Source organism: Malaclemys terrapin, chromosome 8, assembly GCF_027887155.1.
Source record: "Malaclemys terrapin pileata isolate rMalTer1 chromosome 8, rMalTer1.hap1, whole genome shotgun sequence".
Lineage (NCBI taxonomy): Eukaryota > Metazoa > Chordata > Testudines > Emydidae > Malaclemys > Malaclemys terrapin.
The window spans coordinates 50,256,045-50,268,369 of NC_071512.1; the positions used below are offsets into that span (position 1 = coordinate 50,256,045).

Below are 12,325 nucleotides of genomic sequence, written 5' to 3' on the forward strand. Positions count from 1 at the left end.
GCAAAAGGGAGCCATTGATAGCTGTACCTCTGAGATAGCATGCTGAAAATCAGTATCTGGGATCCACATACCCAGCTAGTTACCTCTTTAAAGGTTGACAATTAAAACTCCCCACATCTCATATATTTGAGTGCCCTAAAATTTGTGCAGTTCAATATCACCATTTTTCTCGTATATGATCATAGAGAGTGAGTTCAAATCAGTAAACCCTTCACCCTCCCAAATGTTACCATTATTTTTCATGTTCTGCTTGGAGCTTGTCTACAAGTGCGAAAGATATATGACGTGCAGGTGGTAAAAAGAGTATTAGCAGGGTGCTAAGTATCTTGGGAGCTAGTCATTTGTCCAGTAATGTACTTAGCAGTTCAAACTCTTGAAAGTACTGTATAGTGTATTTAATAGCTAATTTATTTCAGATGACTCCAGTGTAATTTCCATGTGCTGAGGCTATGTATTAATATTAAGCTAGCTATAGAGTGGATGGGTATGTTGTGGTATTTGGAATGCAAAAAGGGCAGTTTTAAATGAAATGCATGTTTTTAGACCTTAAATATACTTTCACAAGCCATTAAATACACATTAGTCACATAACCAGAAAGAGAGGTTAAAGAAAAAGACAATGACAATAACGATGCCCTTGATCAGGGTGTGTGGGGCAGTGGTAGTTAATGTCGCTTTGTATATTTACCAGTTTATTATTTTTGCCTGCCTCTTACTGTTAGTAGTAAGACTGGCCTGTTAGTTGAATAATGTAGCTGAAGTCGACATACTTAGATTGACTTACTGTGGTGTCTTCACTGCGGTGGGTCGACTGCTGCTACTCCCCTGTTGACTCTGCCTGCGCCTCTTGCGGCGGTGGAGTACAGGAGTCAACGGGGAGCACTCGGTGATCGATTTATCGTGTCTAGACTAGACGTGATAAATCGACCCCCCCCCACTGGATCGATCACTGCCCACCGATCTGGCGGGTAGTGTAGACATACCCTGAGAGCTGAAACTGAAATAGACACCTGGGATGAAAAGGGAACCAAGGTAAACAAATTCAGCGGAGAAAAAATCTAGAACAGAAAATAAAGAAAAGGCTGGAATTAGATAGAAATGAAGTAAACTATAAAGAAGTTAAATATTTTTAGAAAAAATATGGAATATTTTTGTCCCTTTGGCCTGAGCAAGTATCCACTATTCTGGGCCTTGCACAGTTGTTTCCGTTAGGAGGAGAAATTGATGATGTGAGTCAGATATTTCTTTGGTGCAATCCTGTTTATTTACAGCGAATGTACACAAACTCCTATTTCCCAGGGCTCAGTAAGAAGAAAAACAGCAGGGAGTTTCCTTGATCACAATTTTCAAGTCTACTTCTTCAGCGATTTTTGTGTCCAAGAAACTGTCTGTAGGGGAAACCCCTGTTAATCTCCCTGGGATGGTTTTGCTCAGACCTTGCCACGTGGTCTCTTGCCGTGGGTGGTAGCTTCTGTTGTTTCCAGCTATTTCACTATATAAGGGGGATTTAATTGTTCCATCCATTAAAGCATGAAAGAAGGGTATTTAGCTCACCCCATAGTTTGAACCAGGTCTGCAATTGTCTGCAGATTAAACAACTGCTTGATGGCAGCCATTAACACCTTCCAGCATACCACTATATATAAAGGGGAAGTAATGAAACAGAACAAAAAATGAGGACAAGTTTTGTTTAAAAAATAATAAATTTGCGCTATATTGTCTCCTAATGATCTACATGTGGAGGCCCTTGTTGTGTGTGGCTTTCCCCCGGCCCATGCAGAAATGGGGCAGTGCAGCCTCCAAGGAATAACATCATTTTCTCCATACCCTGCAAACTCCATGGGTTTGGCAGGGTTGGCTAGTTTCTGCTTAATTTGCACCCCCATTCCTCGACATGTAAAAAAGACAATATAAATTACTGTAGACAGTTTGTAACTTGCACTGTTTCCCTCTCAGCTGTTTGAGAAAATCCATAATGAGTTGGGCTCTAGGAGCAGCTGAGGTCTGGGAAGCCACTGGCAGCTTGCCACTTGGCTTCTTGTCTGACTTCACTCCCTGAATGGAAGAACTCAAATCTCCCCTACTTCTGTATGGTAATTCTCACCCAAGGAAGAAGGGACACTTTTAATTAATCTAGTTACTTTATCACTTTTATTATAATTCATGAAACAGTATCATTTTACACACACTGAAAAAGAGTCAACATATGTTGACATTGTTTCCACACTATGTTACACTCTGGCTAGTTAGTATCCTCCTGGACTCCTTTTACAACTTTCAAAATATGAGGGCAGGGTTGCTGCTTACAATTATGTGTAGGACTCTTTCTGAGGCCAATAGAAAGACCTGAGGTTTCAAAAATCTGCTGGACCAGATGTAATGAGTTGGTTCTCAGTTGACAACTTCTATTTAGTGATGCATCTCTGTAGGAAGCCTAGTTTGATTATGCACATTAGGATTTGGAAGAATGAGCTTCAACATTCAAAATTATTATGTGGAGCCGTCCCAGATTGAGGTGCAAGCTGGATGAGGTAATATTTTTTTATTGGACCAACTTCTGTTGGTGAGAGAGACAAGCTTTCAAGCTACACAGAACTCTTCAGATCTGGGACGTGTACTCAGAATGTTACAGGTAAATACAAGGTGAATACACCAGATTGAGGTGTCAGCATAGGCGATTTTGGAACAAACTGATCAATTAAACAGTAATAAGTCATCAGGACCAGATGGTATTGACCCACGAGTTTTGAAAGAAACTATCACTTAAATCAGCCTCTCTACCAGACAATTGGGGATAGCTAATGTAGTGCTGATTAAAAAAAGAAAAAAGAAAAGACTCCAGAGGCGATCCCGGCAATTACAGGCTTTTAAGCCTAATTTCAGTACTAGGCAAATTTGCTGAAACTGTAGTAAAGAACAAAATTCTCTCATACAGATAAATATGATATGTTGGGGGGAGAAGAGTCAACATGGCTTTTGCAAAGGGAAATCATGACTTGCCAATCAATTAGATTTCTTTGAGGATGTCAACAAGCATGTAGAAAAGGATGATCCAGTGCATATAGTGTACTTGGACTTTCAGAAAGCCTTTGACAGAGTCTCTCACCAAAGGCTCTTAAGCAAACTAAGCAATCATGGGATAAGAGGGAAGGTCCTCTCATAGATTAAAAGACAGAAAACAAAGGGTAGGAATAAATTCAGTTCTTCTTCGAGTGCTTGCTCATATCGATTCCAATTAGGGTGTGCGCGCGCTGCGTGCACGATCGTCGGAGAATTTTCTACCCTAGCAACACCCAGTGGGGTCTGCTGTGGAGCCCCCTGGAGTGGCGCCTTCATGGCGTTGGATATATACCCCAGCTGACCCAGCGCCCCCTCAGTTCCTTTTTCCCGCCTGTGACGGTCGTTGGAACTGTGGAGTGCGGCATAGCTGTTTCCACTCTCCCTAGCTTTACTCGTTAGTTCTTGTAGATAGTTGTTGGTTATATTCTTTAGATTAGTAGTTTGTTGTTAATAGTTTGTAGAATAGTTATAAATAGTTAGTGGGGGTTAAGGGGGCTATTATCCCCCCTTTTCCCCCCGGCGCGCGGCCGGGCTCATGCCCAAGGTTCCTGGCTTTAAGCCGTGCGCGTCCTGTGCTAAGCCTATGCCAACGGGAGACCCTCACGACTCTTGTCTGAAGTGTTTAGGGGAGTCTCACCAGACGGACAAGTGCAAGATCTGCAAGGCTTTCAGGCCCAGGACCAAAAAGGAGCGGGACTTTAGACTTAAGCAGCTCCTTATGGAGGGGGCACTTAGCCCAGATCCTCCTTCGGCGCACCAATTCCCGGCACCGAGCGCCTCGGTGCGCAGTGCCCCAGCGGCACCCTCTGGTACTGCACCGCGAGCTGACGCGGATAAGGCCCCATGGCACCGTCCTCCCTCGGCACCGTGTCCGCCGCAAGCCCCTCGGCACCGTTCCCTGTCTCCGGGGCATAAAAGACCCCACAAGACCCAGGATGCTGCCGTCCAACGGGCACCGGCTCCCCCCGCACTGGTGGTAGAGCCATGTCCAGCTTCGGAGCGCCAGAGGGTGCAGGCATCATCAACACCATTGACTCCGGCACCGGGTTTAGGGCCGTTGAGTCCGGTGCGGACTGGCTCACCGCCTCGTCCTGTGGTTGAGTCCTGTCTCCCTTCTACACCGGAGACTTTTGCAATGGCGAAAGACCTCATCGCCCTCACGGAGCCGGCGCCATCTCTACACGCGGCACCGTATGCCCTTCGTACTGTGCAATCCAGGGGCATGCCCTCCATCTCCGAGCGTGGACTCGCGGCACCGCTTGCAGTCCCGGCACCGATCTCCATCTCGGCGCCGGTCGTACTCGCGGCCCAGATCTTCCTCCCGGCACCGCCTTGAGCATCGGTACCGGTCGGAGTCCAGACGCAGTTCCCGACACCGGTATGAGCGCCGCTCCCGTTCGCAAGGCTGCTCCCAGCACCAAGTCTACAGATGGTCTTCGTCTTCGCGATCCAGATCTGGATCCCGGTACCGGCATGACCATCGGCACCGTTCTCGATCCCAGTACCGCTCACCGGCACCGCACAGAGACTGCCCACCTGTGGACCGGCACCGCTCGGCACCGTACCAGGATGAGCCCCTGCAACCATGCTCGGCACCGCCCTGGCCCTCAAGATCGGCGTCTCTCTCGTCGGAAGGGGCTTCCCAATCAGCATACCCTGTTCAGGGTCAGGCTGCAGATGACTTTGGTCATTGGCAGGAGGGGGCAGAGGACCCTAGACGGGACCCTGCACATTGGTCTTTCTGGACCCCATGGGCATATCACCAAGCTCAAGGGGCTCCACCAGCGGCCTCTCACTCAGCATACTCTGAGCCCAGGGTTCCTGAGGCCACCATCTCCCATCCTCCCCCAGGGGCCATGGAGTGCCGGCACCCACTTAGGCCCCAGACCCCGGTGTAGGGGATCCTGCACATCAGGGACCCTTGGATCCGGATCCTCATATGGATCCTTTACCCCCTGAGGCGTCGTCCTCATCCTCCCCAGATGAGGCGGTGGCGGGTACAACAGCCTCAGGCCCACCTCCAATAAACCTTCGTGCCCACCAAGACTTGTTGCGTAGGGTGGCACGGAACATGGACCTACAGGCTGAGGAGATAGTGGAGGTGGAGGACCCAGTGGTGAGCATCCTCTCAGCTGATGCCCCATCCCGGGTGGCATTGCCCATTATTCGTACGATCCAGGCTAACGCTAATGCCATATGGCAAACCCCAGCCTCCATCCCTCCCACTGCCAGAGGTGTAGAGAGGAAGTACTTTGTCCCCTCTAAAGACCATGAGTACCTCTATACACACCCTCCGCCATGTTCACTGGTAGTCTCCTCAGTGAACGCAAGAGAGCGTCATGGTCAGCATGCAGCAGCACCCAAATCAAAGGACGCCAAACGCTTCGATTTGTTTGGACGCAAGGTTTACTCAGCAGGGAGTCTGCAGCTCAGAGCCACAAACCAACAGGCGCTCTTGAGTCGGTACAATTACAACTCATGGAATTCCATGGGTAAATTTAAAGAGTTGGTCCCCCAGGACTCAAGGGAAGAGTTCGGGGCCCTAGTGAAGGAAAGTAAAAAGGTGGCTAGGACCTCCTTACAGGCCTCCCTCGACATAGCGGACTTGGCCGCCAGGACACTAGCGTCTGGGATAGCCATGAGATGCATCTCCAGGTTTCGGGGTTACCGCCAGAACTGCAGCAGACCCTGCAAGATCTGCCGTTCGAGGGCCAGGGGTTGTTCTCGGACAAGACGGACTCTCGGTTGCAGAGCCTCAAGGACTCCAGAACCATCATGCGCTCCCTGGGGATGCATGTATCAGGACCCCAGCGCAGGCCCTTTAGGCCCCAGTCACAAAGGTTCTACCCTCCTCCTCCTCGTCCGAGACAGGACTTCCCCAGAAGGCGGGGACGAGGTGATAGATGCAGGTCGACCGGCCCCCAACCCAGTCAGAACCAAGGCCCTCCTAGATCACCTTCAGGACCCAGGCAAAACTTTTGAAGGTGCGTTCGAGGACGCTGTGCCAGCCACTACCCAGGATCCATTTCCTTTCTTTCGGGATCGCCTCTCCCGTTTCCACCGTGCTTGGCCCCTTATAACCTCGGACCATTGGGTCCTTCGCACGGTGGAGAGGGGATACGCTCTCCAGTTTTCTTCGTTCCCCCCCTTTCACCCTCCCTCCCCGTCCCTCTTCAGGGACCCTTCTCACGAGCATCTCCTTACACAGGAGATTTTTGGGTTCCTCTCTATGGGGGCCATAGAGGAGGTTCCCCCAGAGTTAAGGGGCAGGGGGTTTTACTCCTGCTACTTCCTGATCCCCAAAGCAAAAGGGGGTCTGCGACCCATTCTAGACTTATGCGGACTCAACAAATTCATAGTAAAGTTGAAGTTCTGCATGGTCTCCTTGGGGACCATCATCCCTTCCCTGGAGACTGGTACACCGCCCTCGACATGAAGGATGCATATTTTCATATAGCAATCTACCCCCCACACAGGTGCTTCCTTCGATTTCTAGTAAACAATGTGCACTACCAATTTGCCGTCCTTCCCTTCGGCTTGTCCGTGGCGCCGAGAGTGTTCACCAAATGCAGGGCTGTCGTGGCAGCATACCTTCGTCGACAAAGGATACAGGTGTTCCCATATCTAGATGACTGGCTGGTGCGCGGCTGCGTCAGGGAGCAAGTTCAAGCTCACGTCCAGATAATACTACAAACATTCCATGACTTAGGCATTCTACTCAACAGAGAAAAGTCCACTCTGGAGCCAACCCAGAGAATAGAGTTTGTCGGGGCAGTCTTAGACTCCAGACTCGCCCGAGCTCTTCTGCCAGACACTTGGTTTCACACCATCACAAACATCATCCAAGGACTCCAGGTCTTTCTGATCACCACAATAAGGACGTGCCTCAGCTTGTTGGGACACATGGCCTCTTGCACTTACGTAACCAGGCATGCCAGACTTCGGCTTTGCCCACTTCAGGCCTGGGTATCGTCGGTGTACCATCCTTATTGGGACAGCCTGAACATGGTGGTCAAGATTCCGAACTCGGTCTTGACCTCTCTCACCTGGTGGCTGGATCACAAGGCGGTTTGCAAAGGAGTGCCATTTCACGCCCCACAACCCTCCCTGTACCTGGTCACGGACGCTTCAGCTCTAGGTTGGGGCGCTCACCTCAGGGAGCACCATACCCAGGGCCTGTGGACCGCATCCCAACTAGCTCTGCACATCAATGTTCGAGAGCTGATGGTGGTGCGCCTAGCCTGTCAGGCATTTCTCGGTCTCCTACATGGCTGTTGCGTGTCAGTCCTCACAGACAACACCACGGCCATGTTCTACATCAACAAGCAAGGAGGAGCCCGGTCGTCTCTCCTATGCCAAGAGGCCATTCGCCTGTGGGAGTTCTGCATTGCCCACTCGATACATCTCATGGCATCGTTCCTCCCTGGAGTCCAGAACACTCTAGCGGACCGTCTCAGCAGATTCTTCCAGATGCACGTGTGATCAATTCGCCCGGATATCATCCATTCCATCTTCCAGAGGTGGGGATTTCCCTAGGTCGACCTGTTCACCTCACGAGCCAACAGGAAGTGCCACATGTTCTGCTCCCTCCAAGGGTGATCTCTGGGCTCCCTGTCGGACGCTTTCCTCCTATCGTGGAGAGACCAGCTGTTTTACGCTTTCCCTCCATTCCCACTGGTCCACAGGGTGCTGCTCAAGCTATGCAGAGACAGGGCACGTATGATTCTAGTCGCTCCAGCTTGGCCAAGACAGCACTGGTACACCACGCTTCTGGAGCTATCGGTACAAACTCCGATCACGCTTCCCTTGTGCCCAGACTTGATCTCTCAGGACCACGGCCGACTTTGTCACCCCGACCTGCAATCGCTCCACCTTACAGCGTGGATGATCCATGGCTGAATCGGATAGAGCTACGATTCTCACATCCAGTGCAACAGATTCTGCTGGGAAGTAGAAAGCCCTCTACATGGACCACTTACTTAGCCAAGTGGAAACGGTTCTCCTGTTGGTGTGAGCAGCAGGCCACACACCCCTTGCAGGTGTCTATTCCTCTTATACTTGAATATCTCCTATCCCTAAAACAGCAGGGCTTGGCGATATCTTCGGTCAGGGTTCACCTGGCAGCTATCTCAGTGTTCCACCCAGGAGAACACGCTTCCTTGGTCTTCTCTAACCCGATGGTCATCAGATTCCTCAAGGGCTTAGACCGGCTATACCCACAGCAGCGCCAACCCGTTCTGGCGTGGGATCTTAACCTGGTTCTCTCCAAGCTCACGGGGCCCCTGTTCGAGCCATTGGCTACCTGCTCACTCCTTTACCTATCTTGGAAGACAGCCTTCCTTGTAGCCATCACTTCAGCAAGGCATGTTTCTGAAATCAGGGCGCTCAAGTCTGAGCCTCCATACACAGTCTTCCATAAAGGTGCCCCACCCTGCCTTTCTTCCCAAGGTGGTGTCAGCTTTTCATGTGAACCAAGATATATTTCTCCCGGTCTTCCATCCTAAGCCGCACACCACCCGTCAAGACCAGCGTATGCACTCCTTGGACGTACACAGGGCCCTTGCTTTCTATATTGAGCGTACGAAACCGTTTAGGAAGACGACGCAACTCTTCGTTGCAGTGGCTGACCGGATGAAAGGCTTACCGGTCTCCTCGCAACGTCTCTCCTCTTGGATCACGTCCTGCATTCGTGCTTGCTATGACCTGGCCGGTGCCCCGACGCCGCGCCTTACCGCCCACTCCACGAGGGCCCAAGCCTCCTCGACTGCCTTCCTGGCTCATGTCCCGATCCAGGACATTTGTAGAGCGGCGGTTTGGTCATCGGTCCACACCTTCGCCGCTCACTATGCGCTTGTACAGCAGTCCAGAGACGATACTGCATTCGGATCAGCGGTTTTGCACACAGCGATGTCTCACTCCAACCCCACCGCCTAGGTAAGGCTTGGTAGTCACCTAATTGGAATCAATATGAGCAAGCACTCGAAGAAGAAAAAACGGTTACTCACCTTTGTAACTGTTGTTCTTCGAGATGTGTTGCTCATATCCATTCCAAACCCGCCCCCCTTCCCCACTGTCGGAGTAGCCGGCAAGAAGGAACTGAGGGGGCGCTGGGTCGGCTGGGGTATATATCCAGCGCCATGAAGGCGCCACTCCAGGGGGCTCCACAGCCGACCCACCAGGTGTTGCTAGGGTAGAAAATTCTCCGACGATTGTGCACGCGGCGCGCGCACACCCTAACTGGAATGAATATGAGCAACACATCTCGAAGAACAACAGTTACAAAGGTGAGTAACCATTTTTTTTCACTATGGAGAAAAGTAGAGTGGTGTCCCCCAAGGATCTGTACTAGGACCAGTACTGTTCAACATATTCATAAATGATCTGGAAAAAGGGGTGAATGCTGAGGTGTCAAAATTGGCAGATGATACAAAATTACTCAGATAGTTAAATCCAAAGCTGACTGACTGTGAAGAGTTACAAGGGATCTCACTATACTGGGTGACTGATAGTAGATGAAATTCAGTGTTGTTAAGTGTAAAGTAACGCACATTGAAAAATAATCCCAGCTATACATACAATATGATGGGGTCTAAATTAACTGTTACAACTCAAAAAAGAGATGTTGGAGTTGTGGAAAGTTCTCTGAAAACATCCACTCAGTGCGCAGCGGCAGTCAAAAAACCTGACAGTCTGAGGAACTATTGGGAAAAGGATAGATCATAAAACAGAAAATATCATAATGCCACCTTATAAATCCATGTGATGCCCACATCTTGAACGCTGCATGCAGTTCTGGTCACCCCATCTCAAAAAAGATAGATTAGAATTGGAAAAGGTGCAAAGAAGGGCAAGGAAAAGGATTGGGGTATGGAATAGCTACCATATGAAGAGAGATTAAAAAGATGAACTGTTCAGCTTAAAAAAGAGACAACTAAGGGGGGATGTGATAGAGATCTATAAAATCATGAATGGTGTGGAGAAAATGAATAGGGAAGTGTTATTTACCCTGTCTTTTAACACAAGAATTAGGGGTCACCCAATGAAATTAATAGGCAGCAGGTTTAAAACAAACAAGAACACATACTTTTTCACACAACACATGGTCAACCTGTGGAACTCGTTGCCGGGTAATGTTGTGAGGGCCAAAAGTATAACTGGGTTAAAAAAAAGAATTAGATAAGTTCATGAAGGTTAGGTCCATCAATGGCTATTAACCAGTATTGCCAGTCACACAATCCTGTGCTCTGGGTGTTCCTAAATGTCTAACTACCAGAAGCTGAGACTGGACAACAGGGGGTAGATCACTCGATAATTGCTAAGGTTAAGATTTTGTCACAGTTATTTTTAGTAAAAGTCACAGACAGGTCATAGGCAATAAACAAAAATTTGAGGGAGCCTGTGATCTGTCTGTGAATTTTACTAAAAATAACTGGGAGGAGGACAAATGGGGGAAGAGGAAGGAATGAGAGCTGGAGCCCCATGCGGGGGGAACTGACAGTCTGAGCCCCTCCATCACAGTGGGGTGTACAGCCTAGCTGAAGCCACGGAGGGCGGAGAGGGGGAAGGGGGTGCACACAGCCCCATCTCTGGCTTAGCTGTGGGGGGGCTGCTAGGGGAGCATACGGATCTGGCCCCTGCTACAGCCACTGACAGCTGAAGCCAAAGAAATCACGGAGGTCTGGTAAAGTCACAGAATCCTTGACTTCCATGACCTCTATGATTAAATTGTATCCTTAATAATTGCCCTGTTCTGTTAATTCCCTCTGAAGCATCTGGCAACCGGCCACTGTCAGAATATTGAGCTAGATGGATCAGTGGTCTCACTCAGTATGGCTGTTATTATTTAGAAATCAGTAAGTTTCAAAACTATTGTCATGTAAACTTTATTTTTTTTAATTTACCTTTTTATGATTGCTGTGATGTTAGGTTTAGCTGCTGCTAAATTTGAAGTGTCTGATTTTCAGTGTTTTAAAAGGTGTAGACGAGCCCTTCAGTTTTAGCCTGGATCATGTGTGGAGTCCAGCAGAAGGAAGGGAGGAGTAGGGATGTCTCATCCACTTTTCCTCTCCCAAGCCTTCTCCTCACTCTGTCACTGGCTGCAAGCAAGTGGGAAAAGAGAGGAGTCAAAATTCCTTTCCTTTGCTACCCTTATGGTGCAGCTAGATGTTACTCGGAGCTGAGCTTAAAGGCTCAGTCTAGTTCTAAAGCATTTTGTTGAAGCAATTTACAATAGCAAGTGATTGGAATATCTTTCATATTGCACTAATGTACTGCTTTATATTTCTCTTAAATCCCTCAACTGGAGGAATACAGTAGCACAGCTATACCAGTGTATTTCGTAGTTACGTTGCTTCAGTTCAGTATGCAGTTCTGATTTCTAGAGATTTGTCATTCAGCCTTGAAAATTTGCTCCAGGCTGAATTTGCAATACAAGGTGTTAACCCAGGAGCAACTTTTGCCAAATTTGGTCTGTGATTTGATGTAGCAGAATTACAAGACTTAGTAATTAGATACTTTATTCTATTTTATTCACTCTCTAAAACCAAACCTGTGACAAATGTATTTTGCTGGTCTTTAGCCAAAATTGTGCTGTGCTGTATTGGTGTATGATTGGGTATTTTCTGAATATACTGAATGTTTCAATTTTGTGTTAAAAATGTGTCTAGTATGAATGTAATCATTTTAGTTTATGCTCATTTTGTATTATGGAATGACAAAACATATATTTAATATCCATAACCAGAAGAGGAATAATATCATGAATATCTATTGGTATTACATAAATCAGTTAATGGAGTTTAAAAAATCTGTAGACTTTAACACTACAATGGTCTGTTACATTGTCTCAGACTCACCTACTGAAAGAAAATTGTTCTGACCAAAAATCTTTTTTTAATAATTTACTAAATATACAGTTAGACATTTTGAATAATTTTAGGGACTTATTTTAATTTACCCCTTTAAAATCCATTGGTAACTCCCCTCATTTTTTTTTTTTACATTAAACTAAAACAAATAATTGGTTCATGTTAAATCACTTAAACATTTAGAAGCAATAAATGTTAGATTCATTCCTAACAAATACTGTGAGAATAACTTTCTCAACATTATATTTAGGTATTGCAGTAGATAATGCTGTATACTCCAAAAATATACTGTGCTGAGACCTCTGCATATCTAGACATAATAGAGCAAATTAATTAGCTAGTTTGAGCCTTAATTGTAAATGTCTTTGCATTTGGGTATTTATTTTGGATCTTAAACA

At 47.7% G+C, this 12,325-nt stretch overlaps 1 protein-coding gene across 3 annotated transcripts in view; it reads left to right on the forward strand.

Moving 5' to 3' along the window:
• The window catches only part of RABGAP1L (RAB GTPase activating protein 1 like), a 553,255-nt gene that overhangs the window by 229,252 nt on the left and 311,678 nt on the right, over positions 1 to 12,325 (forward strand). The window lies entirely within an intron of this gene.